General features: G+C 38.5%; 1 protein-coding gene across 8 annotated transcripts in view; it reads right to left on the bottom strand.

Moving 5' to 3' along the window:
• Nucleotides 1–12709, bottom strand: part of SDCCAG8 (SHH signaling and ciliogenesis regulator SDCCAG8) — a 280184-nt gene that overhangs the window by 89733 nt on the left and 177742 nt on the right. The gene's annotated exons all lie outside the window — the stretch shown is intronic.

The raw sequence follows: 12709 nt of genomic DNA, 5'->3' as shown, positions 1-12709 counted from the left end.
TAGTTTTGCTTTATCTAAAAAATTGAATAACAGTTGATTTATGATATTGTGTTAGTTTCAGGGGTACAGCTAAGTGATTCAGATTCTTTTCCATTATAAGTCACTACACTATATTGAATAAAGTTTCCTGTGTGATGCAGTAAATCTTGTTTTCTATTTATTTTATATACAGTGGCATCTACCTATTAATGCATTTTTTTTTTAAAAGCATACACACCATTTTTCAATTGATTCTCTGTAGTCTGGGAAAATCACATCTTAAGAGGCAATGGAGTACAGCAGAAAACTCACAGAGTTAGAAGTTCCAAGTATAGTACAGTATCCTTCAGTTCAGTTCAGTTCAGTCGCTCAGTCGTGTCCGACTCTTTGCGACCCCATGAATCACAGCACGCCAGGCCTCCCTGTCCATCACCAACTCACGGAGTTCACTCAAACTCATGTCCACAGAGTCGGTGATGCAATCCATCCACCTCATTCTCTGTCATCCCTGTCTCCTCCCGCCCCCAATCCCTCCCAGTATCAGAGTCTTTTCCAGTGAGTCAACTCGTTGCATGAGGTGGCCAAAGTATTGCATTTTCAGCTTCAGCATCAGTCCTTCCAATGAATACCCAGGATTGATCTCCTTTAGAATGGACTGGTTGGATCTCCTTGCAGTCCAAGGGACTCTCAAGAGTCTTCTCCAACACCACAGTTCAAAAGCATCAATTCTTTGGCGATCAGCTTTCTTCACAGTCCAACTCTCACATCCATACATGACCACTGGAAAAACCATAGCCTTGACTAGATGGACCTTGGTTGGCAAAGTAATGTCTCTGCTTTTTAATATGCTATCTAGGTTGGTCATAACTTTCCTTCCAAGGAGTAAGCGTCTTTTAATTTCATGGCTGCAATCAGCATCTGCAGTGATTTTGGAGCCCCAAAAAATAAAGTCTGACACTGCTTCCACTGTTTCCCCATCTATTTGCCATGAAGTGATGGGACCAGATGCCATGATCTTTGTTTTCTGAATGTTGAGCTTCAATATCCTTATTACCTCCTTATTACCTATGTGACCATGAACAAGTAACTTAATTCTTTATATCTGAAGATTCTTCATGGAAATTGGACAGGAAAAATTCTATCTTTAAAGGTTAATAATAATTTTAGTAACATGTTATTTATTAATATTTAGCATAAGCTAAGTTCTTTATGCATTCTTTTATTAATCTCACATAACTCCAAGAGGTAGGTTCTCTTACTATCCTCACTTTATAAATGAGGAAATTGAGGCCTGGAGAGGGTGTACAATTTTTTCAGAGTCACCCAGTTATTAAGGGACACAGCCAGGAAATTCAGGCCTACCTAAATCTAAAGTGCACATATGAATCTCTAAGTTTCAGTATCTGACTCTGTCAGCAATGCAGAGAAATGAGGGTGACAAGAGTCTTATTTCAATTATCCATATATGTGTGTGTGTCATTTAATACCCACAGTACATCCATCTTGATAGCCCAGTTCCAAGCTAGTTCTCCTTCTCCTTTCCCATTTGCCCTATATGCTACTGGATCACTTCTTCCTACAATGATACCATCAATTAGTTGTATCCTCCTTAAAGAAATAAACTGACCTGTGCAAAAACATTAAAAGGCACATAAATACATCTCTTGCCTCAAGCTGGTCACAGACTTCTAGGATAGATAAGACATGCACATCTTAATTGGAATGTAAGTACCTAAAGAATAGAGACCTTTGTTTTGCTCACTAATTTATACCAAGAGCCTACAGTAGTGCATGGAATACAATTGTGTAGAACAAACGTTTGATGAATGGTTAATGAGTGCATGAATAAATGAACAACTGTTAAGGAGTATAAAGTACTAAGTATCCTTATGGGTTTAAGGATCCTCCTGTCTATTGATTAGAAGAAAATGGATAAAATAATCCCTATTTTAGCCAATCATTTAATTTGGTTTTGTTATTGTTATTGACAATAACAATAAAAACAATAGTAAAATTATTAGACAGCTTGATATCTTCCATTTTTGTGGAGAACCAAAATCCTTTACCTGTTTACCTTACTATTTTAGTTGGTAAAGAACCTGCCTGAAAGGCAGGAGACCCAGGTTCGATTCCTGAGTCGGGAAGATCTCTTGGAAGATCTCCACTATCAAGAACTATGTTCTCATACTGGAGCAAATGGAGAAATCCTGGTATAGAACAAATAGGGAAAGGAAAATGCAAAAGGACTGCTGCTGCTGCTGCTAAATTGCTTCAGTCGTGTCCGACTCTGTGCGACCCCATAGAGGGCAGTCCACCAGGCTCCCCCGTCCCTGGGATTCTCCAGGCAAGAACACCGGAGTGGGTTGCCATTTCCTTCTCCAATGCATGAAAGTGAAAAGTGACAGTGAAGTCACTCAGTCATGTCCGACTCTTAGCGACCCCATGGACCGCAGCCTACCAGGCTCCTCTGTCCATGGGATTTTCCAGGCAAGAGTACTGGAGTGGGGTGCCATTGCCTTCTCTGATGCAAAAGAACTAGGATTCAGTAATCCCTATTTCCTATGCTGTGCTCAGTCATTTCAGTTGTGTTTGACTCTTTGTGACTCTATGGACTGTGGCCCACCAGGCTTCTCTGCCCATGGATGCTCCAGGCAAGAATACTGCAGTGGGTTGCCATGCCCTCCTTCAGGGAATCTTCCCAACCCAGGGATTGAACCTGGATCTCTTTCATCTCCTGCATTGGCAGGTGGGTTCTTTACCACTTGCGCCACCTAGGAAGACCCAATCCCTACTTCCTCAAATACGCATCATGCGTGTTTCTAAGAGAAAGTTATTTATATTTTCTTCACTGCAAAGTCTATCACAATTTTAAGTACAATATTGAAAGATGAATTATCAAATCAGAGCATGAGTTACTTTTAGGAAAGGAAGCAGAACCAAAAGAGGTCAATTTCTTTCAAAGGAAGAAACACAAGAGGAAGGAAATAATTAACAGAAACTTTCCTAAAAATATTTTTGCCTCCAAAGATGTTCTCTTTTAGTCTCTCCAAAACAATTTGAAAACTCTAAACTTCAAGGCCAAGGAGGGTATGGTAGACTCGATATTGCCTGCTTCTATCATACCTTCCATATCATTCACATTTACTTAAGAAAAAACCACAGACTCCTGCCATCTCATCATCTTCCAGTGTCTGTGCTTTCTGTTTTACAAAGCAGAGTCAGACACATTGATGTCTTTATTCTTCATAATAATTCTGTAAGGCAAGGTGATGGAGCAGATATCCTTGTCTGACAGATGAAGGATCTCAAGCTCAGATAATTAAGAGATTTGCTCAACACCACACAGCTAGCAGTAAGTTTGGTGTCCTTTCCATTTCATGGCATTGCCTTACATGAGGAGTATTCAATACTTAAATAACTACTTTGTGCCAGGCACAAAAGTGTGGGGGTGCATCAGTACAGAAGATACAGACCATGACCATCCCTTCAAAGAGTTCATGGTCTAGTGAAGAACACAAACAAGAAACAGCAACTAAAATAGTGGTGGTGGTGGTGGTGGTGGTGGTTTAGTCGCCAAGTCATGTACGACCCCATGAACTATAGCCCGCCAGGCTCCCCTGTCCATGGGATTCTTCAGGCAAGAATACTGGAGTGGGTTGCCATTTTCTTCTCCAAGAGATCTTCCCGACTCGGGAATTGAACCTGGGTCTCCTGCCTTTCAGGCAGATTCTTTGCCAACTAAAATAGTAAGGTAAATAATAAAAGGGGGCTAAATTCCTGCTATCCTACAGTGGATAGGACTAGAGTTGGGGAGTGGCTAGGCACAGTGAGGAAAGATTTCAGGAAGCTTAAAATATTAGAGGCTTAAAATGAGTAACAATTAGCCATATAAAGAAAGACAGGGATCTTGTTACAAGTGAAGTGGACAACTGGTGCAAAGGCCCAGGGACAAGAGAAGAGGATCAGGTGCCTCTGGAAAAATTGCAAACAGTTCTGGCACAAGTGGAGGGTGGGATATTATGGGCTGTGGGGTAGAAGCGAGCAGTTGGTGGAGGGGAGACTGAAGGAAGATGAGACTGGAGATGTAGGCAGGAGCCAGAACATGAAGCTATTTTTAAGGACTCCCTCCTCAGGGAAATAGGGAGCCAATGTAGGGTTTTAAGCAGGGGAGTGTTGTGATCACACTCAAGCTTTAGAAAGATGGCTCTGGCGGCAGCGTGGAGAACAGATGGGGCAGGGACAACATTAGAAGCAGGGAGAGCACTTATTACTACAGCAATGGCAAGAGCAACTCTCGGAGTGGGTCTCGGATCTCGTAGATGTCACCGGTGGGTAAAGAGGCCGGACAGCGCCCCACCACACACCGGGGTCTTCCAGCCTCGACACTGTTTGAGTAGCACAGAGGTCTCAGAGGCATTACCTGCTTGCGCTGATCAAAGTTCCTGGGAAAATGTCAGGCCCTCCTCTGCTCTGTTTTACAATAACAGGGGCCCGGTTCCAAAGACTAAAGAAGAAGAACAAATACACTATTGCATAGAAGGACTTAGACCATGATTTTCCCTTTGCATTTTCATATTGTTAAAATGTTTACATTTCCATCTCTGGCTTTTCTGTGTAAACTGACTGCATCGGTCCACTCTTGCCTTTCCTCCCTGAAAAATATCAGTTTATCTACATATTCCCAATAATTAATCCTTCTGATGAGTAACTTCAAATTAGATATCAGAAGGATCAATATATATTATAATTGCATTTATGTAACCTGTCAATGGATATGCATCACTGTCAAATTGTAGAACAACTGACAGAAAATAGTTTCTATTCTGTTGTGAAATGTTTTGACTTAATTTTCAGGAGCCATTTTTAAATGGGGAACATGTTGGTTACTCTATGTCTATTAAATTTATTCAGAAATATAATAGCAAAAGTCACAAATATTAAATATATTTCATAATGTCATTTCTCAAGCCTAATAGAGTAATACTTCATTTATCTGGAATATTGGGAGTGTTACACGAGAGAATTTTCCAGGTATTAGACCCACAGATTCTGACCATTGCAGTAGAAATATGTCTCAAATATATTATATCTCTGCTTCCTTACGCAAACTACACCAAATATAACAAACTCTTCAGAATCAAGGTTCATGCCTGCTTGCTGCAACACTCCCTCTGCTTAGAAGCTCCTAGGAACCATTGTTTGGTGCTGAATCTTCAGGTGTCTAACATAGTGACTGGAAATAGCAGTCACTCAATACTATTTGTTGCATGGAAGGTCTCAGATGCTATTCTAAGGAAGCAGAAAGTATACAGAAGCACTGATCTGCTTCTTAAAATTTTTTGTCTGTTGGTTGGTTTGCTATGAATGCTGCCATGCTTTTTGTTTTGTTATGTTTCAAAATCTTTTTAACATATAAAACTGATGCTTAAGATAGTTTCACTGATCCTACACAGAAAACTACGAGGGCTTGGTGATAGTTACTTGCTTCTTAGAAGTACTTTTAAATTTATATCTCAGTTTATGGCTATGTGTCAAATGGCTGAATTTACCAGAAGTCTACGCTTGAGGAAGTGGGGGAGTTCTATAATAAAAACAGCAGGATTTTCATTTTTCTAACACGGTGGCCTTTGGTCAAACACCCAGTATGTCTGAACACAAAAATAAGGATTGTGATCTACTGACTGACCTTGGCTTGGTAACAAAAACGCAGTTCATTTTGAAAGTTTGACTGAGAGCTCTAAAACCTCTCCATTGTTGCACAAACCTCTGGAGCTGAAAAATACTGCACTTACAGAAGAAAGAAACTGACCCAAGGCCAAGTTTTCAGATTCTTACTCCAGTATAATTCTCACTCTTTTCAATAAGAAAATCATTGTTCTTGTCATAGTAATTAGGTCATTTTCCCCATCAAAACATTTTTCTTTTCAGTGATTTTGTGATTTAACGTTATTTCTATTTGGTTCATAACACTTGCTTATAACTGTTCTTACCTACATTCTTAATGGTTTCCTCTGCTTCAGTAACATAAAGTGTTTGTTGGGTTTTCTTCTTCCTCAAGCCATTTCTAAGCCATCATCTTCATCATTCCTATAGTAACACAACTGCCTTTTCTATTTCTGAAAACCTGCTTTTACCTTTATTCTAAATCTACATTCAGATTCATTTATAGGAGGCAGCCTGTCTTGAGCCTATCCAAACCAGCAGGATTTGTACCCTGAGAAAAGGAACATAAGCAACTAAAATCCTAAAATATATCTAAAAACAGTACAGTGTTTCACTTTTGACCTTTACCCCTTAGTACACAAACTTCACTGCCAGCAGGGCTGGGTTGGCTATTATTCTTTTTACGCAAGGAAGTAGGGATGAGGGAGCAGACTTTGGTGTCAGCCAAGCTTGGCATCATAGTCTCAGTACCTTCACATACTAGCCATGTACCCTAAGTGAGTTACTTATGCTATCATTCAGTTTTCTTGAATGTGAAATGGGGTTAGTAACAGCACCTCTCCTTATAAGACTAGGAAAGAGATTGTATGTAAAATTTACGGAGCACAGCACTGACACATAGTTAAATGTTCAAAAATATCAATTAGTCCCATTATTATTATCTGAATCCTTGTGACCCCAGGGACTGTAGCCCCCCAGGTTCCTCTGTCCATGGGATTCTCCAGGCAAGAATACTGGAGTGGATTGCCATTCCCTTCTCCACAGGATCTTCCCAACCCAGGGTCTGAACCCAGCTCTCCTGCATTGGCAGGCAGATTCTTTACTATCTGAGAAACCACGGAAGCCCTATTATCATTATTATTTCCTAAAAGATGACTCCTCAGTGAAATAATCAATACGATTACCTCAAAGACAAAAAAACATTGGGGAAAGAATAAAAAATTTCCTCAATTTACTGATGAAACCCATACAGAGGGAGATGGTACAGTGGATATGAGCTTGGACTTCGGGCATATAGTATCTAGGTTTGAACCCTGGCCTACCACGCACTAGTTGTGTGACACCAGAGTAGAGTTTCACCCTAACGCTCATTTCATCATTTACTAAAATGATAGTATCGTGCCTAAATTCACATAATGGGCTGGTATCGAATTATTTGTCAAGTTTAATTTCCACAGCTCTTCACATGTAAAGGTAAAGAGGGGACAGTAAGACATGGAAGAAATTATTGTAACGTGCTGCTGGTGCAGCTGTTGTTCAGCTGCTTTCCCTATCTTCCTCCTCCCCTCAAAGTGACAGTTCTTCAGAAAAATATTAACCAAAGTTAGTCCTGGCTACTGGTTTCAATTTTTTTTTGAAAAGCAGACATGATTTTCTCACTTTACAGAATGATTCCAATTATTGTAGCAACAGATTCTAGGGTTCGTGGCTGCATCTACAGTGGGCATTGTGGGAAAGCCAGGAAAATTGAGGAACAAAAGGTCAAGGGCTACAGTGGCTTGGACGACAGCCACTGGCCACATGTGGCTACTAAGCGCTTGAATTGTGGCTAGTTTGAAGAGAGACTTGCTGGAAGTCTGGACCTCTGTGAAAAATTAGGGGTAAAAAAGAGTAAGATATATCTAATTAGTTTATATTGGCTACATATTGATACTACTTTGTACATTGGTTTAAGTAAACTACGTTATTAAAATTAGCTTTCCCTGTTTCTTTTAAAATATGACTATTTGAAAAGTTTAATATGTGGTCTGCATTTTGTGGCTCCCTTATTTCTACTGAAATGTGCTGATTTGAGCAAAACTCCTTTCCTCCTTCCCCAAAGCAAAGCATCATTTTTAATTTTGATGTTGCATGAATCAAACCAACCATGTAACCACATACTAACTTTAAGTACATCATGATGATATAAAATCTTATAATTTTTATAAAAAGCAAAAATTATTAAAATAACATTTTCTTATCTTGATAAATTGATTTGTGTCATCCAGTCATCATTGCTTGAAAGGAGAAACAAAGAACTCTGATAGAAAACTAAGAGCTAAAGCTGAAGTAGTCACCGTATTATACAAATGTAAGCAATATAAGCTTTCTAAACTTTTTTTTGTAAATCTGATTTGGTTTGAAGCAACTTCCAAAATACATATTCATATTTAAAATTAAATTATGAAGCATATTAAAAATTATTCCATACAGCCAAGCTGGCAAATTATAGAAAAATGTCTGGTTATATACATGGATTACAGGCTCCTAATAAGTTAATGTGTATATAATTGGAAAATCTTTATCATTTAATAGCCTTGGAATAATTGTTAAATGGGAGATAGCAGATTCTCTAAGATCAGCTCTTCCACAGATTTTTTTACTGAATCTTCGGCAATCATCCTCATATCATTCATTCTTGTTTATAGTAAGAAACTAACAGTTTCAAAGTCTATCAAGAGTATTAGTCAGTCAGTCAATCTATCAACCCGTGTAATAAACTATCCTGCCTGGTGAGTTTATCCGCTGCCTTGTAGTTTTTACTTATTGCAAAACATTATCTCCATTTCGTGAAATACAAATAAGCTGCTGAATGGTTTCAAATCTCTACAGACACTGGTGGGGTTTATTTGTTGGAAGAAATACCATTTGAGAACCCAGAAAGGAGAGTGAGTGGGAACGCCAGGACCACATGTGAGCCCTCATGAGAATCATAATTCCAATCATCAATATCATTACAAGATCATTATTTATAGAAAATCTCACTTGAAATATTTATGAATTCTAGGCACTTTCAAGTGTATTTATAGAAACGTTAACACATTATGAGTGCTAAACTTCTCAACTTTTAGAGTGTACTGCCCATAAGTTTGCTGCCTTTCTTCTGAAAACGGGAAAGGATACACACAGAAAGGAGGAATATCAGTATGCCAAGAACTGAGGGAGAATGAAATCTATCGCAGAGTTTGACTTAGGGTCCCAGACTTTAAATACATGCCAATATTTCCTAGCAGAAAATTGCTTAAAATAATTTATACCCAAAAGTACTCATAATGTTTTACTCTATGAAATCTTATTCTAAGAGTCAAGCTTTGAAAGGTACATCAACTCAATTAGCTGATTGGCATCAAATTATTTAATTGTCAAATTTATTTTCTAGAACTGTTGACATATATAAAGGCAAAGTTGGAAGAGCAAATATGGAAGGACTTGCTATAATGTGACTCTGGCACAGCTAACTGTTCAAGTGATGGTCAAAGACGTCTCTCCTCTCTCACTTCCATTTCAGAGCACTGATTACACCTGACATGAAAGTTACCCACCTCCCTGCTCTCTTCATGAACGAGAGTGGGAGGTGGGGACAGAGAGTGAAGTTCCAGAGGCACGGATGAGATAAGAAAACAATTCCCATGTGATAATTCTCAGATGTCCTGCTACAAAGTGATTTAGATTAGTTTGTGTATTTCCCAAAAACTTTTCTGGGAGATATGTGGAGATTTAAAAGCAAAGTTTCCCTAAGTCATATAAATTTGGGAAACAGGGAAAATAAAATTCCTTTCTAAAGAGAGTCATACAATGTGTTAGCATATTAAAAGCTCTGAGAAGCCCTACTGTCAGGAATCCTATTTAATTCAACTTTCCAAAAGGAATATTTTCGCACCACCTACTACCATCAGAGGCAAATAGCACAATGGATAAAACCTTATTCCGGAGCCTAACTGCCTAAGCTTGAATCCCACCTCCACCACTTGGTGGTGCTGTGACCTTGGTCAAGGTATTAACCTGCAGGCACCTCAGCTTTCTTATCTGTAAAATGGGACTCATGGCAGAATCAACCTGGAAAGGTTGCATGGAGACTGAGGTAATGTGAGTAACGTGCTCATCTAAGCAGTGTGTCCAAGGAGCTATCTCTACCACCACTCCTAGGAGGAGTGTTCCAAGAAGCTGTAATTTTTGTTTGTAAGCTAAAACTCCTTGCTTTTTTCTTTTAAGAACCAATAATCATATGCCTGAGCCCCAAAAGAAAATTACTTTCCCTTTCAGCCACAGATCATCTGAGATTTCTACATAAAGATTTTAATGTGTTTATTCAGACAAGCTATATTATCAATTAATACAAAAGAGTAGTATGTGGAAGGCAGAGAAAAACACTATATTAGAAGCAAACAAATGGAGATTCTACTTCTAGCTTCCACTAAATGACTGTTGACCTTGGACATGTCACTGAACTTCTGTGCATCTCAGGTTTCACATAATGAGTATTGGCCTACATGAGTAGTTTCATTAATTCATTCATTTAAGATGATTTTGAGTTCAGGACAGTTCATAAATCTAAATATGCTGTTTTCTAGCTTTTACGCGCACACACACACACACACACACACACACGGTATATAGTTACATAAACCTTGTCCACTAGGTTGTAGGATATCGGTAAAGAAGAATCACAGTCTTTTCATTTAAAAATTTTACAGTGCTTAAATGTTCCCTCTATAGCTGTAACAGAATACACTCAATAAGTTTTCAACGAGGGCCTTCCCTGATAGTCCAGTTTCTAAGACTCCGCTCACCCCGTGCAGGGGGCCGAGTTCGATCCCTGGGCAGGGAACTGGAGCTCACATGCCTCCATTAAGAGCTCATGTGCCACAGCTGAAGATCCCATGTGCTTCAACTAAGACTCAGTGCAGCCAAATAAATAAAGATATTTAAAAATGAACGAATGTTGAATGAAGGACTCTTTAACAGCAGTTACCCCTTTACTCTTCATTCAAAAAAAAAAAAATTTCAAGACCCCTATGATGTAAAACACTATGCTGGGTACAACTAAGTTCACATATTTCTGGAAAGTTGTTAGTTCTACCTATAAAGAGCTTGCAAATTGATTTCCAGTATGAATATCAAATGATGACACTAATTGTTGCAGTTTTTGTTCACTATTTTTCAATTTGAATTCCATAATTCAAGTGAGTTTTATGGTATTATTTTACACAGCAGCACCATGCTAGTAACATTACTATCAAAAGGTATTTAGTCACTATGATAGAAGAGTTGGCAAAATCAGTATCTTACAATGAAAGCAATTTTATGTAAAATTTTAGATTAATAAGAATATCCATTGGATGAAAACTTCTTAATGAGTTGGAAGAAAGAAGTACATTTTACAGTTGGCTTTAAAAAATCACACAGGTTATTAATTCCCTTTTATTAGAAGAAATCACTATTTTCCCTTCAAATGGATAGTTGTATATAGCCTCATCCAGTCTCAAAAGTGACCAAAAGTGTTGATCTCTACAAACAATATAAACGTAAGTAAACATCTTCTATAACTGCTAATCAAATTTCAGTTCTGTTCACTGACAAAAGCATGTCATAGATCATAGACATTTTCTCTAAAATCAGTGTCCCCAAATACCCTGACCTAATCAGATGTAATCTATTTGATCCAGGCGGCTCTGAGATAGGGAATGTGAACACAGTGCTCACTGAATTTACTCTGAGTATTTAATCTTTGTGAGAAGAATGCAGAAACTTTTGTGGGTAAATTACTAGATCTTTAAGATCCCCAGATAATTGTGCATTTTCACTGTTTTTCCTGGTGATTGCTTTCTCAAGGCTGCTCTTATATTGGCATCTTTTTAACAATAATGTAACATAGGAACTTTTCAAGGACAAGAGTGGAAGACATGGGCCCACATAAACGGAAGGCATGATGTGACCAGACAGATGATCAGCAAGATGTCTTTAGTTTGCAGAGAGAAACTTTCGTTTTCATAGGTCTAAGAAAAATTGTTTAAAAGTCTCTTAGCTCCACTGTAAACTGTTCCGACTTTAAATGATACTTAGTTTGCAGGTGTCTGCCTGAAGGCAGGTCACTGAAAGTCAGTGAAAATCAGGACAATCTCAGCAACAGAAATTAACCTGCAGATTGTGGCAGGCAAACATATATTTCACAGAGCATTATTCCGGCTGAAACAATCAAACCGGACTTCACAAAATGAACAGAGACTTACAACAACAAAAGCAACCAACGGCATCTATTTTAACATTGCAAATTTCTTAGATATTACAGATGCCACCCAACAGTGCGTGCATTCGCTTCCCATATGTGAACAAAACTGAGGCATCACAAGATAAATTTGAATGGAATGTTAATCTTCACTTTAAATTTTTTTTTTTCTTTTCCTAGCTGACGACACAATTTTAGTATTATCATAACGGAGCTTCTGGCTGGAAGAAATTAAATTAATGGATGGATAAAAAAAGCTTAGAAACTTAAAAAAAAATAAACAACTTTCAGATATCTATACTTGATGGTGTCAAGAGCCAAGATGAATGTATTTCAATTGCAACTTCCAAACTAAACTCACAAATTACTACCATTATGCTAAGCGTTAGCTACCCCACTGTGCAGTTTTGCTTTGTGAATTTTTACCTTCCTCTATGAACACTTTTAGCCACTGATCGCACAGCCTTGCAATGTTTTCTGCCTTTTCCTTTAAATAAACTGGCTCTGGCTCCTTCCATCTGGTTCCCCTTCCGTCAGCAACCCTGCACCTGTTCACACCTCCTCTCCTGTTGGATTCCACTGAACATTTCCTCCTCTGCCAGGGCTATTCTGGCACTCGCAACCTTTCTGTCATTCAATCCATCTGTCAGAAGTGAACTTTGTTTACCGCAAGCTTCTGCTTTCTTCTTCAAGAAGCAAAGCCCCTCAAGGTCATTGTCAAATGAACTGTCGGCATGGATTTAAATCCTCTACTGCTAACCAGCAGAAGATGAAGTTCTGTTGTGTAATGTACTTGTGAAA

The sequence above is a fragment of the Moschus berezovskii genome, chromosome 17 (assembly GCF_049115385.1).
Source record: "Moschus berezovskii isolate FMDL1 chromosome 17, NW_MosBer_1.0, whole genome shotgun sequence".
In the NCBI taxonomy this organism is placed as follows: Eukaryota; Metazoa; Chordata; class Mammalia; order Artiodactyla; family Moschidae; genus Moschus; species Moschus berezovskii.
This window is presented reverse-complemented; position numbering and strand designations above follow the sequence as displayed.